Here is a 6,887-nt window from a genome sequence, read left to right as displayed (position 1 = left end):
GACTGCAAAAAAGATGATGAAATGTGATTTCAGTTGCACTCAAAGACTGTAACTGGACATGGTCAGCCTTCACCTAGAACAGATGGCTGACTTTGTGAACTCATCAAATGTTTATGTTGAAATGTGAACTGAAACTAAAGTTTTTGTGGTGGTGGTAGTTGTTCTGAAAGTATACCGCCTACAGTAACACAACCACATCAGGTTTCTCACTGTACTCACAAAAGCATCTTTTTATTTGGTCTATTTTAAGTTTTTCGCAGCAAACTCATTTCAGTTGATTATATTTAACCATGCAGCTTGCTTTACATAAAAAGGCTCATTAGATAAACTTGTTTTCCACAGGAGTAGGGGGAGTTGGAGGAACAGGAGGCCTGGGAAGCACAGGAGGATTTGGAGGAACAGGTGGACTTGGAAGCACAGGAGGATTTGGAGGAACAGGTGGACTTGGAAGCACAGGAGGATTTGGAGGAACAGGTGGACTTGGAAGCACAGGAGGATTTGGAGGAACAGGTGGACTGGGAAGCACAGGAGGATTTGGAGGAACAGGTGGACTGGGAAGCACAGGAGGATTTGGAGGAACAGGTGGACTGGGAAGCACAGGAGGATTTGGAGGAACAGGTGGACTTGGAGGCACAGGAGGATTTGGAGGAACAGGTGGATACTCAGCTGCTGCCAAAGCTGCTAAATATGGTAATTATAAATTACTATTTTCAAATCTCCGAACCTGTCATGTGTTTCCTTTGGGTGTATACAACAGATTCCTGGTATTTAGCGATGTGTGATTCAGATGATACCAAGGCCAGGTGGTAAGCCAAGACTCTGAGATTGAATACAGAGGGGCTGAGATCACAAGCAATGGTCTGGCTGTCGTGTGTGTGTTTCTTTTTTTACAGCTTTGATATTTCTACCTTTGAAACGCCCAGCAACTCCACGGTCCTGGCAATGCTCAAACCTGGCACTGTACCTGCCATTAAAACTTAAATACAACCTGCTTAATAACACTTTCAGATGCAAAGCCAGAGAGAAAGAAGTGATGTTGCATACATCTGCTTGTGTAGTATGCACAGAAAAAGGGGAAGGCTCACTTTGGCTGCTGTGATCTTCTCTTGATTCTTAATTTCGCTTGATTGTTCTGAATACAATCAATTGTATTGCCAGCAAACTCACTCCAAATTTTGCTATATTAAGACATGCCAATGTTTTACATGGAAATATGTCTTACACAGGAGCAGGGGGACTAGGAGGCGCAGGGGGACTAGGCGGCGCAGGGCGACTAGGAGGAACAGGAGGACTGGGAGCAGCAGGGCGACTAGGAGGAACAGGAGGACTGGGAGGTGGAGGATACTCTGCTGCTGCCAAAGCGGCTAAATATGGTAACTGGAATTCAATCTCTGTAAAAATAATATATATTGCAGACCAAAACCATTGCATTTTAAGTAGTATTTTAAGTAAGTGTGCATGATTACATGATTATTTGTTTTCCATTATTAAGGTCCAGGTGGTGCAGGGGTAGTTCCAAGTGGTGGTGCAGGTGGAGGAGGAGTTCCTGGAAGATTCCCCTTTTTACCAGGATATGGATGTAAGCATGCCCCACAGACCTTTGATCTACATGAGTAATAATATTAATCTGGCAACATTTTAAGATCACGTTTTAACCTCTTCTGGGCATGTTGTTTTGCAGCTTTGGCGGCTGGTGCTAAACCTCCTACATACGGTGAGACTGTGGTGTTTACCATTTGACATTGTGTAATGATTACCATGTCATATGGTGTGGCATGACTTATTTCTCTCATGCAGTGCTGATCTACTCACTATTACATGAATCAGATGTTACAATCACGAGTTTTGGAATATTGCGCCTTAAATGGATAATACTGAAGATTTAATTTGGTTTGCTAAAATGGTAATGACAGCAGCTTACAAAAGAATTCTGTCATTTGTAATCTTTCATTCATAACAGTGTACGAGAGATTAGTTCTTTATTCAATCCCAAACAGGAGTCCCAGGAGCAGGCCTAGGAGGAGGCGGAGTTCCAGGGGGAGCAGGGCAGGTACTTCCTGGTGGTGGCGGCTATGGTGGTAAGTCATCAAATTGAAAAATCGGAGGAGACAAAAAGGTTTTGTACAGTGAGAGTGTTTCTACTGCTTTGCTTAAGGACAAGTTTATCAAATTAATTGGGTACGGGACAAGCAAGAGTACCTGGTGTAGTACTATGAGTAGGAGGAATCCACAGCAGAAATAAGCATACAGTCATATAGATACAACACACACATATATATTTTTATTATTTAGAAATGTATTCTGGGTACAGTACAATACTTACTGTAACTTATCCTATTTATTATAAGACTTTATTAATTGTTAACTGATGATGGAATCTACTTAACTCCCCTTCAATAGGATTTTCGGGAGGAGTTGGAGCAGGGTTAGGGACAGGAGGACTGGGGGGGGCCGGAGGAGTACCAGGACTAGGAGGCGGACAATACTCTGCTGCCGCAAAAGCTGCTAAATACGGTAGGTGAAAAGAGCACAAAAAACATAGTCAGAAATGAACTAATTCTGGTCGGAAGGTTAATATTTTCAAACTGAATTAGGGGTTTCAGGAGGAGCTGGAGCAGGATTTGGAACAGGAGGCCTGGGGGGGACAGGAGGAGCAGGAGTAGGTCCTGGATTTGTACCAGGACAAGGTGGACAATACTCTGCTGCCGCAAAAGCTGCTAAATACGGTATAATAAATATAGGCGCACATTCAGAGACATTCAATAGTGTATGAACTAACTCTGATAGGAAACGATTTTCAATGACTAAAAATCTATTGTCTTACTTATTTTATCTTATCCTCCTTGTTCTTAGATTTCAATAATTAAACTAATCATGTAACCTGCTCCATCTCGCTTGATTAGGAATTTCAGGAGGAGCTGGAGCAGGGTTAGGAACTGGAGGAGCAGGAGTACATCCTGGTTTTGTACCAGGACAAGGTGGACAATATGGACAATATGCTGCTGCCGCAAAAGCTGCTAAATACGGTATAATAAATAAGCACACAAATATCACACATTCATAAATGCATAATGTGATTCTGAGTCTCTCTTACTTTATCATATCCTACGTAGATTTTATTCATTGGTACATAAACTACACATTCATACTCACTGTATTGTGTATAAAACTGATGATAATAGGTAAGACACAATTGTTGTGTATTGTACAACTCATTTCACTTGCTTTATTTTCCTTCATTAGGTGTTGCAGGAGGAGCTGGAGCAGGGTTTGGAACAGGAGGCCTGGGAGGGACAGGAGTTGCACCAGGAGGAGTTGGGGCTGGAGGTATATGTGCAGTGTGTATGGAAAGACAGTAGAAGTACTATGATTTGTCATCATACAAAGTGACAAAGTTTCAACATAAAGATATTGATGGGGGTATGTTTTCATGCAGGATATCCAGGCGGTGTGAAACCACCAAAATATGGTGAGAACCTGGTAATCATTCAGTCATCTTATACAAATGAAAAAGTAATATTTTCTAAATCCCCTGCTGACAATTTCCATCCAACGTAAGTAAGGTAGCCCATACCTGATTTCCTCAGTTATGTCCACCAGCTCTTGTCAGATGTCAGACCTCGTCTAATAGTGAACCCAGTCCCCCCGACCATGCAAAGGACACTTATTTTGACCGCCTGGGTCTGCAATCTCATTCTATCGGTCATTAGCCAAAGCTCAGTCGCAATTTCATAACGGTTTTGGAATCGCTCTAAGTCAGAACCTCCCCTGACTTTTCTCTATCAAGCCTCATTGGACCACTTTACCTTGAGTAAATATCATGAGTTATTGCCAACGCAATGTTAGCAATTGTCATCTGATGCTAAGTTACGTCATTCAATTATTCCATTCAATACATGGAGAGGAAGCAAATGCCAATTTGAATCTTCCTCTTATTGTTGCTATCCATTCATCAAGACGAGGTAAATACCCCAACAGAGTCAATAGAGGGAGAAAAGTCAGATAGATTAAAGCCATTATTGTTGGCATTCTAGTTAGAAACAAACGTTCACAAAAGCTGTTTGTGATTTAAAGTAGCAGATAACAGTGGCATCCGTGTGTGCCTCTTGCAGGAGGCGTCACTGGAGAAGGACTTGCAGTGCCAGGAGCTACTCCAGGTACAGTTCTCAGTGGTGGCCCAGATGGTTCTGCTGTCTTGTTGCCAGGTAAAGCTGAGAATACAGTTACATATTTTCTTAGATGACCATTTTTTATACGTTTTACATTGCGAATGGCCTTTTTTTTGTTGTTGTTGCTTTTACAGCGAAGGACGCAGGGCCTGCTGGAACTCCTAGCCCAGGTACAGTGAAATGCCAAGACTCTGCATTTCCTGGGACATTTCCTGTTCACACTTTTACACATGTATATTTTAGCTGAAGCTATATCAAGCATACGGGAGGGAAAGTGCCAATTTCCACTTGTATATGGCAATTGCACTCTACCTTGGGGTTACTGCACCAGTACTGTAACATCATTTATCCGCTCCATATTTTTTTCACCCATTTCCTGCCCACAAAACTCACATGTTGTTTTTACTGCTAGTGCTACCAGCTATTGACCACCTCTAGCTAACAGCCTCCCAGCTGTGGCTGTATCATAGTCCACCTCACAGCTTCTGCCTTTTCTAGTCTCTCTCACGCTCCGCCTGTTAAAAGTACGATGGATGAAACTGGAACCTGTTGTCTTTTGACAGAGCCCACGCCTATAGCCGCAACTGGCAAGACGCCAGAGGTCCCACGGCCCAGTAAGACTTGCTGTTTGCATGAAACCTTTGACCATGAAGTGAAACCTGTGGTATTTGAAATATATTAAGTTGTAGTTGAGTTGTAATGTATTCGCCACTCTGATGTAGTGTGGGACAGTCCTCTCACTATTTGTTCATGTTATTGTTCCTCCTAAAAGAGAAAGAGTCTTTTGTTTATTGAAATAAGTCTTTTGCAGGTCATTGTTTTTAAGCATCATCCAAATTTAACATCTTAATGATTTCAGATTTAAATCCTAAAAGCACAATCTGTTATCCAATCTGCTATATTTTTGTTCACCTGTATTAAATTATACAATATGAGAATATACTAATAATTTAAATGGCCAGAAATTACAGTATGGGACTTACATTTTCAGATTTGAACAATTAATGATTTGTCTTCTCAAATAATGTTTGGACTGTAGAAATCTTATTTTACTAAATAATATGCTGCTTCATTTTGGGACTGTGAAGACAGGCACTATGATATCACTTCGCCAACAGTAGGCTACTTGTCCTGTGCTCTCCTTTCCTTTTACTAACACTGACACTCAGCTTGATAGCTGTCATTTCTGGACATTGGCAAATATAATGTATTCATTTAGCAGACATTCAGAAGGAAGGGATACTTTAATGCTGGCATGCAATTTCCCACATTTGATTGCTCTGAAATGTTTACACTTCTTTTGACAATATGAATGCTTGCACTTTTTCCTGACCACTTTTCAAGTTCTACAGCGGGGGATTTTATAATTATATATTTCCTGAGTTTACATTTCATAAAACCATTGCCATGATAATAATGTGACATTTGATCTCCAGTTTTATATCGGTATGAATAGTAAATGAACTGTGAATCCCCTGCTATAGAATACTATCTATACGTACTTCTGCTGTCTTGACATTATTTCTTTGTCATGTTAATTGTTTGTTTTATATTATTTTGAAAGGAGTATGTCTTGTTCCTGTTTGTTTTTCCCATACCTTCCTTTCTTTTATAATTCCATCATTAACACTGTATATTTAATGATTGTTATAGTAACTAAATCAACCAAACAAAAACATTTTAATTCAAAATTTGCCTTTTTTTGTACTTGTGGTGGATGTGTGAAAAAAGGCGGTGGGTTTAAAATAAGTGCATATTTTTTGCAGTTACTTTATTTAATTCTGTTTTAATAATGTATCTTCCTGGCTCTTTTGACAGCTGGTGGAATTATTCAGCCTAGTGGTAAGTTTTACATAAAAAACTTGATCATTGTACTGAATATATAATTACTACACAAAGCTTAATTTGATGATACTTTTTGTTATTTCACAGCTGGCACAAGTGTTGGTAAGTATGTAAAAAAAATATATTCTCATATTAAAATTTACAACAAAAAACGTAACGATTATTATTTTGCACATCTTGTATTCAGTCAATAGATAAATGACCAACACCCTGTGTATTTATTTATCATAGGTGGAGCAGGTGTTGCAGCTCCCTCTGGTGGTAAGAGACGTTTTCTTTTTCTTTTGCATGTAAATTTAATCTGATCTATTAATCTATTTACAATATTCTGTAGTATTTGTAGTAAATGTAGTTTTTTCTGTTTAAGCTTTATTTTTTCGAGATTGCTCTCTCTTCGTCTGTTACCATATTTTATGGAGGATGTTAACTGATGTACCTCTTACCTGTGTTTTAGTTGGTCCGTCAGGCCATGGTCAGCCTGGTAAGTGTAAACTATCTGTTTGTATCTGAGACTTACTGATCTAATAAATATGACTCACACTGTGATATCAACTAATCTCATTGTTTACCTGGTCATGTGACTTTCATAGTTCAAAGAAAGCCGGAATAAATAAATCTAAACAAATGATTACAAGTCAATTATTATATGTATGAGAATAAAGTCATAATAAAAATCTGTTCCATACATAGTAATCAAACTAATTTAGTTGCAGTTGAATCTTAGAAATAACATATAGTGGAAAATTGAACCATTCTTTAGTATTAATACTATATTTACAGTATTTGCTTTTGTATTCAGTTGTATTTTGTTTTACTTTATGCCACAAGATTTATTTTCCTTTGATGGAAAGCTCTGCTTTTTAGATGGGCTCT

Source organism: Anarhichas minor, unplaced genomic scaffold, assembly GCF_050575085.1.
Source record: "Anarhichas minor isolate MPS153535 unplaced genomic scaffold, ASM5057508v1 ptg000026l, whole genome shotgun sequence".
In the NCBI taxonomy this organism is placed as follows: domain Eukaryota; kingdom Metazoa; phylum Chordata; class Actinopteri; order Perciformes; family Anarhichadidae; genus Anarhichas; species Anarhichas minor.
Note: the sequence above shows the minus strand (reverse complement) of the source record.